At 44.0% G+C, this 22028-nt stretch overlaps 1 pseudogene; it reads left to right on the top strand.

Annotated features, from left to right (window-relative positions):
• Positions 1-12808, top strand: part of LOC127199512 (glyceraldehyde-3-phosphate dehydrogenase-like) — a 50523-nt pseudogene extending 37715 nt beyond the window's left edge.
• Positions 12809-22028: the final 9220 nt, after the last annotated feature.

The following is a 22028-nucleotide window of genomic DNA, read 5'->3' as shown; positions in this document are numbered from 1 at the left end:
GTAACTTCAAACTGTGAGGCAAAATAAACCCTCTCTTCTTCAAGTCGTTCTTGTCAGCGTACATTGTCCCATCTGTGAGAAAGAGCAATAATCCTACCTGATGGGAATTTTAATCTGAGAAACCCACAAAGTCTTCCTAGCCAACAAAAGGCCATGCTTACATCATATTCCAACTGTAAGCAAGCCCTAAAGGCAGTTAGCCAGTTTTGACTGTCGCATTATTTAATTATCCGAGTATGCGCTACCCCCCTTTCTATGGTGATTGATGGCAATATATCATCACAATAAAACAATTAACAAATGAGTTTTTCAGGCAAATGAGATGATCTGCTAGATGTTACCCTGTGTGGCCGTGTGCAAAATATCTTCCACTGTGTGCTTTTGAGAAGGGTATTTTATAAGTAGGCATAAAACTCAGGCCTGGTGCAAGATTACTCCAACTGACTGGATAAGTGGCTACCATTTTACATGGGTCAATATTTGTGTGTGCTGGAGGCTGAGCACTCAGCTCTAGAAAGGCTAGTGCTGCTGAACAAGTCACAGCAAATGATCTCAACCTAGGAAAAAACTTGAAAGTCACAACACCCACATCCTGAGAGAGAGAGAGAGAGAGAGAGAGAGAGAGAGAGAGAGAGAGAGAGAGAGAGAGAGAGAGAGAGGACCCACTAATCCAGAACAGACAACAAGCCCCAATTAAATGTCAAATCACGCCAACATTCTTGCTTTTCTTAAAGAAAGAGACTTTCACCCTTTCTGTGATTTGCTTATTCTCAGAAACAAAGGAGAAGGAGTTACAGAGCTTGGAGCAGCAGACAAAGGGCCCCAAACTCCCACCTTCTATTCAATAAAGTGAAGCCGGGAAAAGAAAACTATTATTCAGCCAATAAGCAGGTATTGTTTCCTTAAGTGAGTGTGCAGAGAACCCTGAAATGGCGCCTTGTGGCTTCCTCAGCTGGAACTCTGCCCCCTCATCATCTCCTCGGAATCTTGTCCAAATGCATCTGCCTGCCTGACCCTCACCACGCGCCCTCATGCTCCCCACAGCTGTCACTCCCCAAATTCACAGAGATGAACTCAAAGTTGGAAGAATGCTGATTGCCACGGGGATGACAGGGAGATGACAGGCATCTCGGGTTGCTGTTTTCTGTTTTGCTGTTCCAGGGCACGGCAACTCACTTGGTGGACATAACAGGCAATCTGGCCTCCATGCAGGCATCCAGATGGTTGTTAGGAGTCGAGAGGGGCCGGCCATCAGGAAACTCAATCCAGCTCTTTTCTAATGGGAGACTTTCTCCCCGTTGCCTGCAGACCACACGGTCTCATCTGTGGGCTGTGCTTTACAAACAACGATGCTTACAAATCTTAGCATCCACATTACTGCTCATTTAAAAAAGGTGTGCTATGAAGGAGGATGAAATACGGGCTGGGTGCGCAGCCGCACCACAGCGAAGGGCGTAGGTACCAAGAGACACATTGGTATCAGCCTGGCTCTGCCCTTGCACACGTGTCACTTCTCATTATTCATTTCTCTTCTCTGCTTTTGAGTCACCTCTAACTAGAAACGGTCTCGGGTCCCTTCCAACAATGACAGGAAAGCGTAGCATCGGTCTTGCTGCTTCAGTGCTATTCATGGGACTTTGAGTTTGTGGCTACTAAATGTCAGAAGCTGACGTACGGTGCGTGTTCCCAGGGAGCCCAAATGAAGCGTTGTCATTATTGCTGCTATGGTTGTCATCTTAGCCTTAATTCCAAGCTTGGACGGATTTCTAGAAGGATGAAGAAGAGAACTTGAAACATGGTTTCTAAATTGCTAATTAACTCGGGGATTCAATCAGCATATATAAAAATTTCTAGAAAACACAAAAAAGCAAAACAAACTAAACCTAACCTAGGCAAGGGTGGTGCCTGAAATAGGGAGTTCATGATAAGTCTGAGAAGCTTTGAAAATTGAGAGACTAGATCTTCCAGAACCCTCCCTATAGAAATAAAACTGGGACTATGTCCCAGGCCATGGTGCATGGAATGGAAGAGGGAAATCCCAAAGCAAAAACACCAGTGAGCTCGTGAGAATCAAACTTAGAGAAGAGTAAAAGTGAAAATCCAAAGATGCGATGAATGAGACAAAGAAAAACAAAAAAACTCTCAGCAATGAGAAGCCCCATGTGTTTCACCCAGCAGCCTTGGCCTCATGGGAGCTGGGGATTTGAAGACAAAAGTAATGAGTGACCTTCAAGACACCTAGAGAGGAAGCAAAGAACCTTACTCAAGCTGGCAGAGGTCTGAGGGAAAGCTTCCCACTTCCCAAGACCCTGAAGAAAAGCAGCGCAGTGCTGCGAAGAGCATCCGAGTGAACACCCCAGGCTTGTGACTGCGTAGCTACACAGGAGGAGACTAAGAGAGCCCAAGAAGATGGTCCAGAGTAATCTGGGCAAGTCAATTTCTCCAATATATTTTCCAGTCCCAGGTTTGGGAGAGTTGCCACGGACACTCACGTACTCTGCCAGGTCAGACACCTCTTTGTCTGACTGGCTGTGCTCCCAGAGTTTACATGGTCAGGATCTAGCCCCTAATGCCTGAGGATGTGAGTCATCCTGAAGATAGGGCTTTAAGGAGACAGTTACAGGATGGGGAATGATCCTATTGAAAAGAGCTTCCTTCGCAAGCATGAGGACACAAATTCGATTCCCATACCCACATTTAAAAAAAAAAAAAAAAAAAAAAACATAATGGAGGTACACACTTATAATCCCTGCAATCCAGAAACAGAAACAGGAGAATCCATAGGGTCTCCAAGGCCAGCATGTTTAATCTAATCTGTCAACCACAGGCCAGTAAGAGACCTTGTCTCAAAACAAGGTGGGTGACACATGAGGGACAACGCCTGGAGTTGTCTGCTGCTTTCTGTATATGCACATGCACCTGAACAGAACACACAAACCATCACTCATAAAGTCAGAGGTAAAGGAAAGTGAGTTGCATAGTGTACGCCTGAATCCACTGTGGCTGCAATCATCAGAGGACACCAGGAAATGGACTTCCAGAAGAAAGGCAGGTGAAGACACAGGGTGGGCAGCTGTTAGAAGCCAAGGAGACAGCTCCAAAGCAGCCTGCCCACACTAGATCTTGGACTTTTCGGCTTCTAGAATGATGAGAAAAATCGATGTTTGTTGTTTCTGCACAAATTGTAGCCCTTCCTAACAGAACTAAAGCTTTACTCTCGTGCCAGCAAAGGGTCGAGGTGCTGATGCCACCACCCGCTTGCAAGGGCTTGCTAGCCCCACCAAGCACAGTGCTCGACACAGGTGAATATGAGACTATGGAGGTCAAGGACGATCCAACAGTACAGTGTCGGGGGGGGGGGGGTAGGGAGAGAGAGAGAGAGAGAGAGAGAGACAGAGAGAGAGAGAGAAGAGACAAAACCAGGATCAGAACAAATGAGGGAGCCAAATGATAGCCTGAGGACAGTGTTAGCTCCCCAGTGGTGGCTGTGTATTTGTGTCAGCTGTATTTGATATGAGGCTAGACCTGGAATAACCAAGCCCTGAAGATTGAGGCCAAACACCAAGAATTTATAAAAGTGTTCTTTGTGGTCAAATATGCAACCAGCAACAGACTTACAGAAAGGGTGAGACCTCATCACAGCACCTCAGCATGGGTCACTCAATTCTCCTTTTGTCTTCTAAAATGTGAACAGCACACACTGGCCTCTGCTTGCTCAGAACTTAGCCTAGTAAACCATACAGAAGCGTGGCTGCTGGTGATGAGTAAAAGTTCCTTATTGCTATTCTGGTTTATTTCTCAGTTTCTGGTTCAAGACAAATGTTAAAAAAAAAAAAAAAAAAAAAAAGTATATTTAAAAATGTTTAAAATTCAGGCAAATGGACATCAGCAATATGCAAAATAAATGACTCAGGTTGGTGGGGTGCTGTCTTATTTGTATCTGTGATCAGCATTCTTGCTGACTTTAATTCTTTAAGTCAGAAGTGATTTTGCTAGTTCTGTGGAGTTTTAACTAGATTCTGTCAGCTTTTCTTTATAGGCTCTTTCTAAATATATTTAAGTAAAAAGATGACTCCAAAGTATCATGTGTCATTAACATGATGACTGCGACACACTTTAGATAGGTTTTAATGTACACACATAGTTTAATTCCTATCAACTGCTGGCAACTCGGGTCCTAGCTTTGCGCTTCTGTCCTGCTTCACAGAGCTGTGGTGCACTTTTTATCTATAAGAATTTGTCAAGAGGGGGAGCTAGTTAGCTAATTGATTAGAAACTGGGACTCAAAGTTTGCAGGCAGAAAAGAGTTTCAGAGGTCAAGGAAAGCCCCAGGAATGGTCTTGGGCCATCACTGTTTTCCTAGTAAGACAACTCATCACTGGTCTCTCCAGCCTTCTCATGAGTCCAGCCTAGAAGCCGATTACAGTTTGACAACAAAATGGAAGTGGATTTTAGCCACACAGCTCAGGGAAGCTGAGCCACCAAAATGAGGAAAAAAAAAAAAAAAAAAAAAAAAAAAAGATTGCTGAGCTCCAGCTCTCGCAGTTTCTGGAGCCTTGGGAGTATAAATGTGAACCGAACAAGCTGCTGCAGAGAAGCCTGCAGGCCTGCTTTGAGCAAAGCGCCTCAGCCACATCGTCGTCTGCAGAAGCGGCTTCCTAACACCTTTCAAGGGCAGCTCTGCACCTCACTTCTGCTCCTGAGGGCTAGTTCATGAGGCAAGAGGGGTTGTGGTGAGAAGTAGGCATTGCAAGGCCCTTCCCCTGCTTCAGATTTTCTTGACTCCACCCCCACCGCCCCTTAAACCACCCAAGCACCTCACTTTCACCCGCTTCTGCTCAAGTTATTATTTTGGAGCCAAGATCAAAGCTGCTTTTGTAAATTTTTTTCTGTTTGTTTTTTTTTCCCCCTGAGTTAGAAAAACCAGTTTTCACCCACACTTGCACCTGTGCAAGGCTGCCCTGAGATATAGCATGGGCCCAGCCAAGCTCAGACTCTTGAGCAAACATCTCCCCAAAGGGAAGAGTAGACTGTATGTGTGTGTGTGTGTGTGTGTGTGTGTGTGTGTGTGTGTGTGTGTGTGTGTTCCTGTAGCTTGGTTTGCCACAGTTAATTAAAGGTCAAGAGTCTAAATTAAACAGATGTGAGAGCCATGTTCAAGGATACACACTTGTGGTCCCAGCATTCAAAAGGCTGAGGCAGGAGGATTGTTGCAAATCTGAGGCCAGTGTGGTTTACACGGTAAGTTAGTTCCAGGCCAGCCAGGCCATCATAGAAAGACTCTGTATAAAAGGCTTGGTTGTGGGAGGAGTGTGTGAAACCTGACCTTGCCACTTGGTTGAAGGTCAACCACGGTGGCATCATGTCTTTGTGGTCTATTACATATATGTGTTAGGATGATTTACCGAGGCTGGAGATGTAACTCAGAGAGTCCTCGCCTAACACATGCAATGGCCTGGGTTAGGTTCCCAGCACTGCAAAATCTGGGCATAGTGGAGTAAGCTTGTAAACCTAGCATAGGTTGTAGAGACAGGAAGGTGAGAAGTTCAAGGTTATTGTTGAGTTGACAGCCAGCCTGGGTTACATGAGATCTTTTCTCAGGAACAATGAAAAGAAAAAAGAAAGAACGATGGAAAGAAAGATGAAAAGGTTAAAGATTCCTTTATCTCTTTGTGTCTCTGAAACAAGAGGAACAATTTTCATCTTAGAGTAATTCTTGTACACTAAGACAAGGTGATGAAAACAGTGGCCACCACTGTATACATGTGAGTATATTACACACACACACGGACACACACACACAAACACACTCTATGTTAAACATGAGTGTGTGTATGTTTAATATAGTCATGGTATATGTAAAGCCCTTTGGACTGGACCCCACAATCCTGTATGAGGTTGTTTCTGACATTTTTGGATCATGGCATGGCTGGAAGAGGTGAATGTTCATGGTGGTGTGGAAGGTCCTATTCTGAGTAGAACCTGTGGTCTCAGTGATAAGATTCATTGCAGAAATGTGTAGGCAACATTTCCATAGGTCAGGAATAGCACACTTTCAGGCAAGACACAAGGAACAGACAGCAAATGTGAGGCATTTGCCAGGGCCAGTGCACTTTAAATGTGCATGTAGAAAGTAGGAGGGGGCAGGGGACCTGATGAAGCTGGAGGGAGGGGCCTCCACTGCTTGATATTATTTTGTGTTTGCACTTGGGTTGTGACAGCTGCAGGCACAGAGGTCTATTCTAAACTAAAAGGCTCAAGTTCAGGCGTGTAGCATACCCACTGCTGAACTCTGCACCTGTAAAGGGTAATTTGCCACATCGTGCCTCCTAAAAGGACTGGTGAAGCTCAGTGATACCAGAGACCACAAACTACCCATGATGGCACCATATTTACCCAGTTCTGTTCTTACTCTCAATTCTTCCTCTTACCTTTTTCTTTCTGCCCTTTCAGCAGCAGCAACCCCCTTTTACCTTTTTCCTTCTCTCCTGCCACCATCCATCGCCTCCTCTTATCTTTTCCCTTCCATCCTGACCACACTAATCCCACAACCCCGTACAAGGCCAAAAGCCTTTATATGTTTCCTGTGATAATTTTTATCATGCCATTAGATAGAAAATGTAGTTGGGTCACCTCTTCCTTTCCTCCTTCCTTCCTTCTTTCCTTCCTTCCTTTCTTCCTTCCCTTTTTCCTTCCTTTGTTGGGGGTTGGTCTGATGTATTTTGATGCTAATTAATAAAAGGCCTCCACACCTGGGCAGGGCAAATGGGATAGGCATGGCTAAGGTTCCTGGGTTTGGGGAGACAGAGAGAATCTTGGGAGGAAGAGAGACTGGAGGAAAAGAGAGAAGAAAGAAGGCTGCCATGGGTTAGAAGGAAGAGAAGCACATGGCTGGTGTGGATGGAGATTTGGCCCAGATGAAGAACATTAGCAAGTATTTGGGATTATGGATGGGAGGTAGCTTGATAGAAATTATTAGAGGCAAATGGCATGGGATTAGGGCAGGTATTCCATACCTGCCCCACTATGGGAAGTAGTTTAAAGGATTGTTATCTGCTCTGCCCCAGGTTAACTAAAGCTATTTTGAAATATAACAGGTGTCTGTGTCTTGATTGATTGCTAGCAGGTTAGAAAATACTGCTGTAATAATAATTATAGGCCTAATAATAAACAGTATTAGGTCTTACTGGTATTTTAACCACAACATTTATTCCTTTGTTTTTCTTTCTTTCTTTCTTTTTTCTTTTCATTGTTCCTGAGAAAAGATCTCATGTAACCCAGGCTGGCTGTCAACTCAACAATAACCTTGAACTTCTCACCTTCCTGTCTCTACAACCAATATGCTAGGATTACAAGCTTACTCCACTATGCCCATTTTTTGCAGTGCTGGGAACCTAACCCAGGCCATTGCATGTGTTAGGCGAGGACTCTCTGAGTCACATCTCCAGCCTCGCTGAATCATCCTAACACATGTATATAATAGACCACAAAGACATGATGCCACCCTGGTTGGCCTTCATTCTATGGCTGGACAACTGTTTGGATCTTGAGGCATTGGTGAACAGAATCCTTAGGGATATCCTGGTCTACAGCAAGTTGTCTCAAGTTCATGTATCTTCTGGAAAAATGTACATCCATGACATTCAAGTTTAAAAATAGCAAGTAATTTCTCTCGCTCTGGCCTTCCTGTTTCACACTCTTTTCATGAATGTCATCCTGACGTCATCTGTAACACATGGCCTTCCGAAAACCCCACAGGCATCACATGGTACCTACCTTGTTGCTTGCCCTGATGTGGCCTATACACACCAGGCAAGTATTCTACCCAATAAAGATGAGAGACAACTTGAGGACATAATGAAAGCAATGTGGCCACACCACTATTTTCCATGCAGGAGCCACAGCGTACCAGGAAGCTGAGAAGATCCTGAGGTCATCCCACACAGTGATAGTCCCCGAATGGAGCACATAATTATACATATTTTTCTTAAGCCTTCATGTGGAATGCATTCCTCACACCTTGGAGAGTTTGCCTCTGGGGTCCTCATCCATCTTTCAGCTTCTCTGAAGGAAAAGTGAATCATGGTGTCAAGTCCAGTGTCTTCGGGACCTTGCTGCTTCTGGCTGGCTGTCCCCAGTGACTGGATGACCATAAACCAGACTAAGGTTGGACTCAGAATATCAATGAACTCTACCAGGTAGAAGAAACTCCAAGTTGACCATGAGGACAGGTTACAGAAGCTCTTCGAGTGATCACCAGGCAAGTGTGCCTAGCAAGGTTCACTCTGAAGGTCGACCATATACACACCATTATCATTGCTTCTAAAAGACCCAGAGGTGCATGGAAAGACCCATGACTTACTGCTTCTCACCTCCCTGAGCTCAGCCTATTTGGCACAAGAATGATACCAGTGCAGACAGGATGGTGTGAAGGTGCCAGGCAATCTGTTATGGTGGCAATGGTGAGAGCCACCTAGGAAGTAAGCAAATCCTACAGACTGGATAACAAAGGCTTCTAAAAGTGGATGGCTTTCCAAAGGTGTGCACAGATGAAATGGATACATGGAAATTTTCTTCCAAGGCTTCAGGGGCGCTTACTTCTTTATCTCCATAACAGGTAGTGCTGTTTTCAACAGTAATGGTGGCACCTTCTCCAAGAGCTACTGGAGACGATGTGTGAAGACTAACAGTCAGACGCCTAGCACTGGAAGTGGCCAGGAAAAGGTGACCATTGCATATTTCTTTTGAACTCAGGAAAATTCATTTAAGGTATTCCACTCAGCCAAGTGGATAGCCTGGTTTGTTATATGGCTTTGAGAAATACTCAAGTCCTGTTGGCCTAAATTAAAAAAAAAAATAAATAAATAAAACCCTACAGGGTCAGAAGTCAAAACAAAACTGACAGGGTCTCCAATGTGGAACTAAATCACCACAGAAGCACTCACTTCTCTCACTCAAGTCAACAGCCACAGTTGATGTGTAAGTGTGGCCTGTGATCCTCCAGGGGTATGAAGGAACCCAGCTGTCCAGACCACTGAGCCTTTGCAGCTGAGCCCCCTGGTGAAGCCCCAGAGGGAGAGCATGCTGCTGCTGTACAGGAAACGGAAACATGGTACCCTAAGAAATACAGACCCCCATGTCCAGGTGCAGTCAGCTATAGTCTTTAACTCTGCCCAGTGACTGAAGGGATCCAAGAAAGGAGCTGTGAGCATAAGTGGAGTAAACTCAGAAGCCATGCTTGGAAAGCTTGCTGCCTTGGCCATCGCTGAGCCCATAAGCCTTTGTTTAGGTATGCCGTTTACTATGTGGGTACTGATTAGTTTACATTCTCTTCCTTTTGTCTTTGACTCATAATTACTCTATGGAAAATACCATTTTAGAAAATGCAACATTAACTAAATGGAACTGATGTAACAGTAATGAGCCCACTCAAGAGAGGCTTTGCTATTTGCTCAATGATGCTTCAGCATCTGAATTAGATTGAACAATGTCCTTGGCCTCTGGGAGCATTTAAGGAAGCCAACATCCAGAAAGGCCTGTGCTGTCCCCACCCAGGTGCCAGCCAGCACTCATCCCTGCTTCCTGACTTTCCTTTTCCACTTCTACCTGGCCCTTAGGAACGATATCTAGGTTTTCCCAGGAGTTGTCCTTGTGGGAAGTGCTAACTGAGCTGCGTGAATACATATAAGGAACTCACACAGGAGAGAGCTGGCTTCCTAGGGCGGCTCTCCAGCAGTCAGTCTCACAGGGAGAGAACCTGTAGGTTGCTGAAGGCAGCACCTGTGTACCACAAATCGGGGCGGGGCAGGGGAAGGTTTGGGGGTGGCTGCTGCTGCCCTACTGTGTTGATGAGACGACTGAAGTTAAAGAAGGAGAAGGGCTGTGAGATAGACATTCCAGTCCAGGCAGTCAGCTTCAAACGCCTCTTCTTTCCCTTTTCCTCTTCATTCAGATCTCCAGACTGTTTACTGGTTGCAATGACAGTGACATAAACCTCACTGGTATGAGGAACTTGGTCTCAGTCAAAGACCCTCCAGAGCTCACATGCCAGATCATGTGACCCAAAGCCAAGGCAAACCAAAACAGTCTCAGTAAAATAGCAGCACATACAATGAACCCTGAAAAGGGCTTGTGGGCCAACCTCTGACTTCATGGCGGCCTTCCTTATACACTGCAGGCAAGCTGCCAAGGAGCGTTCCTGTTAGAACTGTGCATGGCACAGCACCATTCCTACGATGCACAAGAGTTCAATTTTAAGAAGTTACTTCTACTCTTTTTCGGTCCGCTATAGCTGTGCCCACTTTATGTAAACTGTGTGATCTCTCCATAGTTCACTTTATCCTTACAGAATTTGTAACAATCACTATTGCATAAGATTTTGGTTATGTGCACATAGAATTAAGGCTATAAATGTATGTTTTTTCTTAAACTGGAAAGCCCCTGAAATTGGATTTCAACAGATTAACAAAAGTACATTTTTTTGTGCCACTTACCAAGAATGCATCAAACAGAAATAAATGCAGATGACAGTTACATGGAATTTACACCATACCTTGTGCTTTGGCACACGGTTACTATACTTAACCTCCCTAACAAGTATTCATTAAGTGTGCTCAGTATTATTATTCTTAACTGCAACGTGAACATCAAGCCCTCTCAGATAACAGGTGGAAGCAAATTTTACCCTTTCTTATTGTTTTCAGCTTAATAATTGTGTGCTTGCTGCCCTGGAGAGACAATGGTGATCACAGAGGCTTAGTCATGGAGACTTTTGTATATTCCAGTTTTGCTGGAGTAAAGAGAATCAAAAGAAGAAAAATATCATAAGCAAGGAAATCCTGTCCAGGATCTAGATACAACTCACCAGAGCAACACAACAAGCAAAGTTCCAGGACTCTGTGGTCACCAAAGAATGGATGAAAAAAAATCTTAGCAATGTGTCCACACTTACTCATCCCCACTTCCGCTCCTTGCTAGGGACACCTGCGAAACTTTACAGACAAGCTTGGCCTCATTCCTGCCTCCACATTCAGAAGACAATGACTAAAATGACCTTATCTTTTAACATTGTCACATACTCAAAATTTCCATGTCCTACTCCATTTTCATGGCTTACAAAAGGGACTCGAGGAATATATTGATGGCAGCTGTATTAACAGGGAAAGGGTACACAGTACAGCAGGCCAAGGAGAGATGTGCACAGGGCAGAGCCCAGCAGAATTCCAAACATGGAACTGCCAGGTCTCCTTTCTGGGAGGACTGTGAGCACAAGAATGTGGGTTGCTATTCACCAAGCAGTGCTGACTACAAATGCACATCAAATGCCGTGTCTTGAGTGTTTATGGAGCTCAACAGGATCACCCTAATTACCACTTGAGATTTGCATCTCAGATCTGTCACCATTCCATCCCTGCATCCTAGCTGAAATCAGAGAAGCCTACCCCAATCCTAAACCACACTATCTGCTTCTCCACACATGAACCAAAGCCTAGACAAACAAAAACTATTTTATCAGAAATTACACCAAAGGTGAGGAGATGACTTCCCAGGAGCTGAGGGTAGATACCAGGCTTCTCTTTGGGTTAAAGTCTCTTTAACAGACTGAAAAGTTACTTTAAAAACTATACAGCACTCTTAAAGGGTCTCCTCCAGACTTGTGTTCAAATGTATTTATTCTCTGTCTTTCTAACCAATCTGTATTTTGAAAATGAATTATAATTTACTGAGGTATTTCTTATCACCATTAGGAACAAATCTAATTTTCAAAATCATTCTTTATTTCTTTTCTTGTTCATCTCCTCCTCCTCCTCCTCCTTCTTCTAGACAGGGTTTCTCTGTGGACTTGCTTTGTAGACCAAGCTCACCTCTAACTAACACAGAGTAAGCACTTGCCTCTGTCTCCCAAGTGCTAGGATTAAAGGCATGTGCCACACCTAAATTTTTAGCATAGATAAAGAGATCTCAGAGGGAGGGAGGGAGGTCTAGAATGCTTGGTAAAGAAAAAAGAACTAGAGACCCTATAGAAACAACACATCACCTTGTTAATTTTTAATGAGTGTTATCTAAAGCATTTCACAGGGAAGTACTCATCTAAACACAACAGTTTGACTCAGAAAGCAAATGTGAGAAGGCTGACTGACTGCCTTGACTGAAATATTGGAAAGTCATCACCATCTTCCAGGAGCGAGATCATGTCAATATCAAATGGGGTAATGCAGGTGCTGGGCATGTTGTAAAATCTACCAGAGTCTTCATCAATATGCAGAAAATCAGGGCCTACTTGAAGGATAAATCCAAAAAGGCCATCATCTCTGCCCCCTCTGATGCTGCTGCCATGTTTGTGATGGGTGTGAACCACAAGAAGTGTGACAAGTTACTCAAGATTGTCAGCAACATATCTGGAAGAATCAAGTGCTCAGCCCCCATGGCTACACTCATTCATGACAAGGTTGGCATTGTGGAAGAACTCATGACCACAGTCCATGCCATCACTGATACACAGAAGACTGTGGGAGATTCTTCTGGGAAGCTGTAGGGTGATGTCTGTGAGTGATGACTGTGGGGCTTCACCAGAACATCATCATATCCGTATCTATTGGCATGGCCAAGGCTATAGGCAAGGTCACCCCTAAAGCTGAACAGGATGCTCACTGGCATGGACTTCCATGTTTCAACTCTCAGTCTATCTCTTGTAGATCCTACATGCTGCCTGGAGAAAGCTGCCAAGTACAACAGTATCAATAAAGCAGACAGCAGAGAGCCCACTAAGGGGTGTCTAGGCTACCCTGAGGACCAAGTTGTCTCCTAAAACTTTAACAGTGATTCTGGGGCTGGTATTCCTTTCCATTACAACTTTGTAAAGCCCTTTTCCTGGAGTGACACTGACTATAACTATAGCAACTGAAAAGTCTCTGTCCTGACTCATTCCCCCAACACTGAGCATCTCCTCTCACAGTTTTCATCCCAGGTCTCCAGAAGAATAGGATGGGCTCAGGGATCCCTACTCTTTTGAATACCGTCAAGAAAGTCCATTTCACACACAAAATAATAAATGGGTGACTAAATAAATAAATAATAGAAACACAGTATGGTTTGAATAAAGTAAGTCAATAAGCTTGACAGCTATTGCTTCCTTTTGAAAGTGGTATTTGACTGTGTTTGGAACTGTGAATTTACTGAGAGGTTTTTGTTTTTAATTATGTATATATGGTTATGTGCACATGAGTGCAGGTGTCTGTAGAGGCCAAAAGTATCAGATCCCCTTGGATCTGGAGTTACAGGCACTGTGAGACGTTTGTTGGTGGTGAGAGGAATCAAACTCAGGTCCTCTGGAAAAGTAGTGCACATGGAGACATATTTCCAGCCCCAGCCGAGAGGTTGTACAGATGAGTAGAAGCTATTCTTGCTTAAAATTGAAATGTAGAAGCTAGAGCATGTCAGCTTCGGCGGGAGCAGTGCTTCTCTGTGCTGTGAATCAGCTGCCTGTGATCTGTGTGTAAGGATTAAAGAGGAGGGTGAACGAATGTCTTAGGATTGGGGCATAGTGGGTACCTGAGCAGCCTAAAGGCAACTTTACCAACACTGAGTGAAAAGCGAGCAGCCATTACATCTCCAAGTAGGGCTGTAGAAAGACTCCTTTGGGCCAAAATCAGATGGTTTAGACTGATGTAAAGGCTCCATGTGGGACTCTTCTGGATAAGATTGACGTCTGACTTCTCCAGATTGCTCTTTCACACTCAGTCTATGAAGGTGGACTCCCTTTTCTAACTAGGGTTCCCACTCCACCTGATCTGGTAACCCCAGATTTTATAAGGAGTGTCAAATAGGCCTCAAGGAAGATTACGGGCCAGACCCTCTCCTGATAAGGAACTTGTTCAGCCAGCACAGAGAATTCCTGGAAGTACCCAACCCTATGCTGAGGAGATCCTAGCCTTTAGCAACTGACCTTTAGTTGTACTTAGATAACTTCACCCTTAGGAACTACTGTTCTCTCCTTGTGATAGGACTCCATGTTACTGCATGTAAATAAGGTACTGTACCACTGTATGTAGATTATGTATCCTGGCACCCTTAGCCCCACTGAATCAGACACATTTACCTTCAAAACCCCTCCCCACTGCCCAAAGTTTATAAATAAAGGCTGGCTGGAGTGCTCAGGGGCTTGCTTTCTTGATCACCATTCCTCTACCATGACTGTCTGAGACACCATTTATTCTGGGGGAACCATCACTGGATTCCCAATGGTCAGGCAGCAATTGCTGAACTGCTGGGGTCTGCTCTACCACCACCTATAGCTCAGTGCTGACCCCAGGTGAAGCACTGCTGGGCCTGTGTCTCACCTATCCTGCCTGACAGTGGGTTTCAAACATCCTCCTTCTTCCTCTTAGCTGAGCTGAGCTTGAGCACAGCAGTTCAAACAAGGAGCTGCTTTGGTAATATCTCAGGCTTCTGGGGCTCCCGAGTCTCCATTGATGTCTGAGACTTGCAGTCTCATTCTAAAAGAGCTTAAACTCTAAAACCCTGTGGAAAACCCAGATTCCACTTCCCCTGGAGAGACTGGGAACTTCATTTACTGCAAGAGCCATGAGCCTCAGCCTGACTGTATGCTCTAATCTGTCCCTGAGCAAGAAAAGGGACCTTGGGACCTTTGACCTCGAGGACCATCCTTTCTTGTCCAGAGGCAAGCAGTGCCTGGACTGACCTGCAGTTTGTGGGACCCAGGACACCCCAGACACAGAACAACAGATCCACTGGTGACAGTAGAGAGTAGATGAGAATTAATGGGGTCATTGAAAAACATTAGTTTTGTGTAGTCAAGCAAACTGCACTCAAAGGAGAATTGAGTAGTAACCCGGATTTTGCTTAAGAACGAAGTGTGAGAACCCAGAACAAACCCAGTCTCAAACTCAGGGAAGCTGCACAATGACTCTGGTGTGTGTGTGTGTGTGTGTGTGTGTGTGTGTGTGTGTGTGTTTTGTTTGTTTGTTTGTTTGTTTGTTTTTGTGCCTTTGTAGGCCGACTTCAACTTTGCACCTCATAGAAAGATACAGTGTCTTGCTAGACTGTTAATGCCACTGGCATTCAAATTGTCTTATATGTGACCCCAAACTTATCACTCTCTATGATCTTGAGACTCAGAGCCACTATGGTCTACAACTATACTGCTTCCAACTCCAAATGACTCTCACAGGCATAGGCCATGGCTTGGCCAAGGTCATGCCTGTCCAATCGTCTCACTTGACAGGGTTTTTCTAACTAGTTTTTTTGTCTCTGTTTTGGATGTAGAGACAAAATAAATAATTGCTTTTGAAATTATTCTCCTTTACAATACAGATAAGCGTTTGGTATCCTAGAAAGAGAAACTGATGGCAATCAGGGTACGTCAGCCATAGATGGCCGTTTCATGTTCACTTTGCTTGGTTCTCCCTCCATTACCAACTTTGTTACTGATTGAACATATTTTTACCTTCAGACTTCTAAGTTGTATTGGTCATGGAAATTCATCAGCAGCTGGACCTGCTCCCTCAAATAAAGGACAAGCAACAAGAGAAGAACATGTATGAACTGTGATATAATAGAAAGGGATGATCGTGGGTGTAGGAACCAGGTATAGTGATGGTACACTGAAGTGAGGATCAAGATTTGCACATAATCAGACAGAACAGAGAAAGAAGGAAGCTCCCTAAGTAAGTGTTAATGATATGCAGAAATTTGCCTCTTTGCAAAGAGAATCACTTGGATGTAGAGGGAATCAGTTTGCCCCACAGCATGCAGGTAGTGACTTGAGATAAAAAATATGAAAGGAGATGCGGCAGAAGGCAAGGCTAGAGGCAGATGCCAGGCCAAGGAAGAGCTTGAGTATCAACTTAATGATGTTGATGCTATCTTTAAGGACAACAGAGAACCTGTCACCAGCTTCAGTCAAGGCAGGACAAAGAAAGAGTTATAAATTAAGAGAAAGGAAATGCAGAGGTTAGAAAGATGGCTCAGAGGTTAAGAGCACTTGCTGGTCTTTCGGGGACCAGAGTTTGGTTCCCAGCACCCACATCAGCTAGCTCACAGTCACCTGTTGTTCGACTCTGCTGGTAAGGTTGAAGTCTGGCATTATCAGATATCCCCCTAAGTTTGGTGCCAAAATGACAGACTCCTTTCCTCAGCTAGGTTTCCTCCCCTCCCCCTGATCTGGGGAAACCTCAGATCCTCTAAGGAGAGTCATATAGATCTCAGGGAAAATTACAGGCCTGACTCATTGCTGTTACAAAACCCATTCAATGTGTACCTGGGGATTCCTGGAAATACACTACAGTATACTAATGAGACCTTAGCTTTCAGCAAATGACCTTTAACCATACCTGGAGTTCTTCCCCCACCCATAAAATAATTAAGTACTGTGTTCTCCCTTTTATGATAGTACTATGCTATTGCATGTAAATGAAGTATTCCTGCTACCCTTAGCCCCAGAAAATTAAACACATTCACCTCAAGACTCCACCCACTGTCTAAGGTTTATAATGTCTCTGATTCATGAAATAAATGATCGTTTGCTCTTTTACTCCATTCCTCCACCACCATGGCCTGAGACTCATTTACTCCGGGGAAGGACATGGGGTCCCTTCCTCCCTGAAGAATTCACCTCTGGACCCTGGGCTTGATTGCCAGTCAGGTAGCCACGTGCTGCTGGCTGCCTTGACTTATGCCATTCATGGGCATGTCAGCAGGGATCAGATCACTGTGGCCATCTTTTTAGTATTACTCTGCCCACCACAGTGCCTATCTGTAGGAGCAAGCAGTCAGCTGTTCTAGAGACATCCATATTATCCACCTGAACAAAACTGGGCTCCTGCCTCTGCCTCTCTTGGTTTTAGAGCTCTGAGCAGGTGTCTGTAACTGGCTACTCATGAAGCAGCTACCAACATGCCAAGTCAGGCAGGGCCCTCATTGCTGCTTGGTTTGGGTATCAGAGGCCTGAGATCCTTTGACCCTGCACTTCACCCTCTTCTGCTCTGAGCATGCCCTAGTTTGGTGCCCGACAGGGCCTAAGCTTCTCATGAGAAAACCTGATAAATCCCAGGCTCCTGCCACACACAGAAGGACACCTGCAACTCCATCTCTAGGGGATCTGATGCCATCTTCTATCCTCTGAAGGTAAGTACAATGCACATGCATGCACCTACATACATACTTAAAAATTAAATTTTAAAGAAAAAAAAAGAACCCGAAGTTGAGCAAACTCAGCTGGCCCACTGTATCCAGTGTCCTTACATGACGATTTAACCATGAACTGAAAAACACATTTTGTGAAAAAGTGTCTCATTTCCCTTTGTGTTCTCTAAACCACAGAGTGTCACAACTCTCTCCATAGCACCCATCAACACTTACACTGTATTGGGTATTAAATAATGCATGGTTATTTAAGGAATGTGGAAGGATGATGTAGGCTCTATGCACAGACTGTCATTTTAGATAAGAGCATTGTGTCTCTGCAGATTCTACTGTCCAAAATGGTCCTGGATGCAGTCACCGTGAAGTATGGGGAGCTGATATGTTGAGTGAAGGCAAGCATGTTTTCTGAAATTCAAGTTCAATGTTAACTTCTACTTTTGTTCCCACTAATCTCCTCTTGCCTCATCATTATCTCTAAAATGGAGCATATTTCTCTGGAGGTATACTTTCCAAATTTAGGGATCTGATAGGGGACCAGGATTGATTTCCCATTAGTTTTGAATACGGCATGCCTTCATCTCTGGATTGCACAGGCAGCCGTGGTTCTCCCTGACAGTCCACCACTGATGACCCCTAATCCAGGTGGCAGCACCTACCAGAGTCTGTGTCCTCTTTCCTGGCAAAGCCTGAGATGCCATTGTTTCTCTGAGCTATGTCCTCAGACTGGGCTTGTGTCATCTTAATTTTCATTTGGTTCCCAAATCCCAGCCAGGGACAAAATCAGCATCTAAAACAGTAAAATAGATGGAGGAAAACTCCCCTTTACCCATGTGGGTCAGCCCAGGGTCCCCGAGAGAAACAAGAGGCCGAGGCCAGGTGAATTTGTTCTCTCTTCTGGAGCAGAGATGTCCTCCCTCAGGACTTAGGATTCCAGGTTGTCTGGATTTCAGACTCCGGGAACTGAATCAGAAATCTTCTGGATTCTCAGACTTTCAGTCTGTGTGTGCATGTGTGCACACACGCATGAGCAAGAGACTGCATACACATGTATGCAGACATATAAAGGCCAAAAGCAGGTGTGGGGTCTTAATCCTCTATAGTTCTTAGCCTATTCTTTTTGACAGAGGATCTCTCTCTCTGGACCTGGGGTCGACATTTCCTTGGCTAGGTTGGAAGCCAGCAATCCTGTCCCTGCCCTGCTCAGAGCTAGGATAACAGGTACACACCAGATGCTCAACTTGGTATATGAATGCTAGACATGAACTTTAGTTTTCATGATTGTGCAGTATGCTTTTTTAACTGACTAGTCAGAATCGTCTCTCAAACCCCAGACATTCCACCTTAGAGCAAAGGCAGTCCATCCTTTCCACAGGAGCAGAGGCTCCTGGTCCAAGACTCAGACACACTGTCAAGTCCCTTGGTCCTCTAGCCTATGGTGGGGTTTCTCCTCCACAGTCCCATAAGCCAATTCCTAGTAAATCTTCTCGTATGACTATATCAGTACCCATATCTATGTATTTCACATGGTACTGGTCCCTCTGGAAACCCCGAATGACACTTCAATCTGTCATAGAGAAATGCTCTTGCCTACTTACTTCCTTTGTCCATATTTAGAGTGATTTTATGTGATTTGATTTTGGGTTTTTTTTTTTTTTTTTTTTTTTTTGTATGTATCTTAGATGTTTCCCCAAGTGCCAAGAACACACAATGAGTGAAGGGCAGCCTCTTCAAGAACGATGTTAAGAAAACTGGGTATTCATATGCAACAGATTAAAATTGGACCTATATTTTATACTAAACACAAAAATACACTTAAAACACCTTACTTAAAGACAAACTGAAGACCTGAAGCTGCAATTCTCCAAGAAGAAAACATGGGAGGAAAGCGCCATGAAACCAGGCTTGGCAATGAATTCCTGGCTGTGACACCAGAAGTACAGGCAACAAGAGCAAAACCAGACAAGAAGAAAGCATAAGACAAAGAAGCTTGTGTGCAGCAAAGGAAACAACCCGAAGGGAAGGCAGCCTAGAACAGGAGAGGGGGCTTGTGGGGCTTAGGCCTGCTAGAGGGTTGACAGGCCCACTTGCCATTCCTGCTTTCTCTTCATGGTCCATGGCAACACTCACTTTCACAGCCATGCCTGTTTCAACAAAGATGGGAGCATTCTTCACTAAAAATCCATAGCCAGCAGCTATGGCCCAGCTATCTACAGTCTGATTTTCTGCTCACGCATTGGATTATTTACTTTTCTCAGTGAAGTGGCAAAATAGATGACCAACAGCAGGAAAAGAAAGGGTTTATTTGGTCGTATGGTTCAAGGATGTGGTCTGTCATAGTGCGGATGGCGTGACGGCATGATGGCATGAGTGGCTATAGCTATGGTGACTGGAGCTTGAGGTAACTGGTCACATTGGTAAATGCTGGTGCTCAGCTCACACATTGTCCTATTTACTTAGCCAGGGAAGCCAGCCCTCGGGATGTTGCCATTCTCCTCTTACAAACAAAGTAGTGAAGATGGGCTGTATAGCTTCAATAAACACCCTGGATTCCCACGGACAGGAAACCTTTGTTTTCCTTCTTCATCCAGGGAACAAATTGTTCTTTTGGAGGCTCTACTTTCCCTTTGCATAGGCTTCTTGGCCACCTATGAAGAGGTCAATAGAGGATATCTGTCTGAGGGCTTAGCCTTTTAGTATGCTCTCTGTAAAAATGGAGGCTTCAAGCCTCAATTTAAATACAGACTGCTGGATCTTTGAAAATGTAACTCTCAAATGCACTTGGTTTTAATACTCATAAAAATTATTTTAGACGTGGATTTGTTTTTTACTAGACTTAATTGCTGGTACTTTGAGCTTTGTAGATTTCATGGAACAGCCCAGCCAATTCCTTTTCTATCTGAATCATTGTTCCCAATGAATGTAATTCATGGAGACCGTAGAAGCTTAACAAAGAGTGTAATGACCCCCTTGATTGGGTCCTTGTCACAAGACTGAATTTTAATCAACCTGTGTCTAAAAGGTTGGCGCTTTGGAATCAGTTACATTTTCTAACCCCTTTGCAAGTCAGCATGTTGTGGACCTGCCACCCTCTTCCTTGATTTTAAATTGGACAATTCCCTTCTGAACTCATCTTTTCTCGTGGATTTTCATCAGCTGTAACCACTAGCAACAAGCTTGTGCCACTAAAGTCTCTATTCCCATTTATTTATCCAAATCCATGGTGTTTGTCTTTAGAGTTGCCATGGATGGTGGTTTTACTTTGTTTCACTACACACTCACAGAGAGCCACAAGCTTGCAGAAACCCTCTGTTCCTAGATTTCTAGGGCTCCAAGCTCCTCTCTAAAGTCAAAGCCACATACTTGAAAGTAACTATTTGGAAAACTTCTTTCATTGGCACCAATTTCTATCAAGTAAGATGAGCTATATCTTTGGACTGAACAACCCACACATCCAAACAACAAGTTGTAAAGGTTTCTTGCACACATTGTAAGTCCTTTGTAGATAAGCTATGGTTCCTTGATGTTTCAGAGGGCCAGGGATCAGTCCATCTTTGATACACACACATCTACAATCTTAGAAGATGAAGAGAGGATGTGACAAAAGTCTCTGCTCCACACATTCTATTTAAAAGCAGATCACGCGCGTGTTCCCTGAGATACCAATGGATGAGAAAGGATAGTCTTCAAGGTATATTTCTGATCAGGAAAAAACCAAAAACTAGTATGAAGCATTAATGAAGATGTTTGATTGATGGGATATTTAATCACAAAAAAATACAATCCATTGAGTAAAGGAACATTGACTAAAGGAATAAAATAAAAGTAAAAATACATTGAGTAAAGGAACCAGCATGTGCTGTTTACTTCAAATAGGAAGTCACATGACCTAATCCTAAAGAGAAAGTCTGTATGACCTGGGATAATGTAGAAATTGGTGGCAGAGTCCCACAGGTGGGTAAAGGCCAGGTGTTGCTAGAACTAGTAGCAATTGTAAGAAAGAGGAGTGAGTATTATTAGGATCTGGAGATGGGTAGGCTCTTGGAGAACTTGGATAACAGATATTGATTATGAGTTTTGAAGTTTGGAAGTAAGCATACCAAAGGGCCAAGCCTAGTTGTACCAGGGCAGAAAACAACACCAACACAGGTAGCACTATGATCCGAATTCCATAGGGGATGACCATAGAGTTGGCCTTCTGGACAACATGTTTTGAAGGCTCACTCTTGGTCAGGTTGGCTGTCCTAATTGTAATTATTTGGCATGGGTTTGAATCTATACCAGCAGGATTCAGGCAACATGAGTAGGTTCAGAGAGTCCACGACATTATATTTGTACAGATGTAATGTGTATGAGTAATATGTTTCCTCAGGATTAACTTTCCATGTGCTCTTATTATAAAACACACATCATAATTTCATGTGCACCTCAATATGCCCAGACATAGGAAGAATTGGAGAGAAAAAAATCCCTTACCTCATTGCTACTAATCCCATCAAGTACCCATGCATATATCAAATTTTTTTCCTGATCATCAGTACAAAGGAGGTGGTGTGCTCATCCTCTTAGCAAGTGTCTGGCCTTTCACTATGGACTTAATGACCATTGTGGTCCCCTTCTTAAGCATGCCACCTACTTGATGGTTTCCTTCTATCCAGTGCAGCATTCATCTATCAAATGGGCAATTCTGAGCAGCCACAAATATTGTCTCAGACTCCTCCACCTTTAGCAAGTATCTTGACCAAACAACACTTCTCCTCCTTTCCATGGTTTCTGAGGGTAATACTCAGGGATGGTCTTGATTCTCTCCACTCACATCAATATCCCAAGACTGGGCACCCTAGTCTCCTCTCAATATTATGGTCTTT

This window comes from Acomys russatus, chromosome 1 (genome assembly GCF_903995435.1).
Source record: "Acomys russatus chromosome 1, mAcoRus1.1, whole genome shotgun sequence".
NCBI classification, from domain to species: Eukaryota; Metazoa; Chordata; class Mammalia; order Rodentia; family Muridae; genus Acomys; species Acomys russatus.
This window is presented reverse-complemented; position numbering and strand designations above follow the sequence as displayed.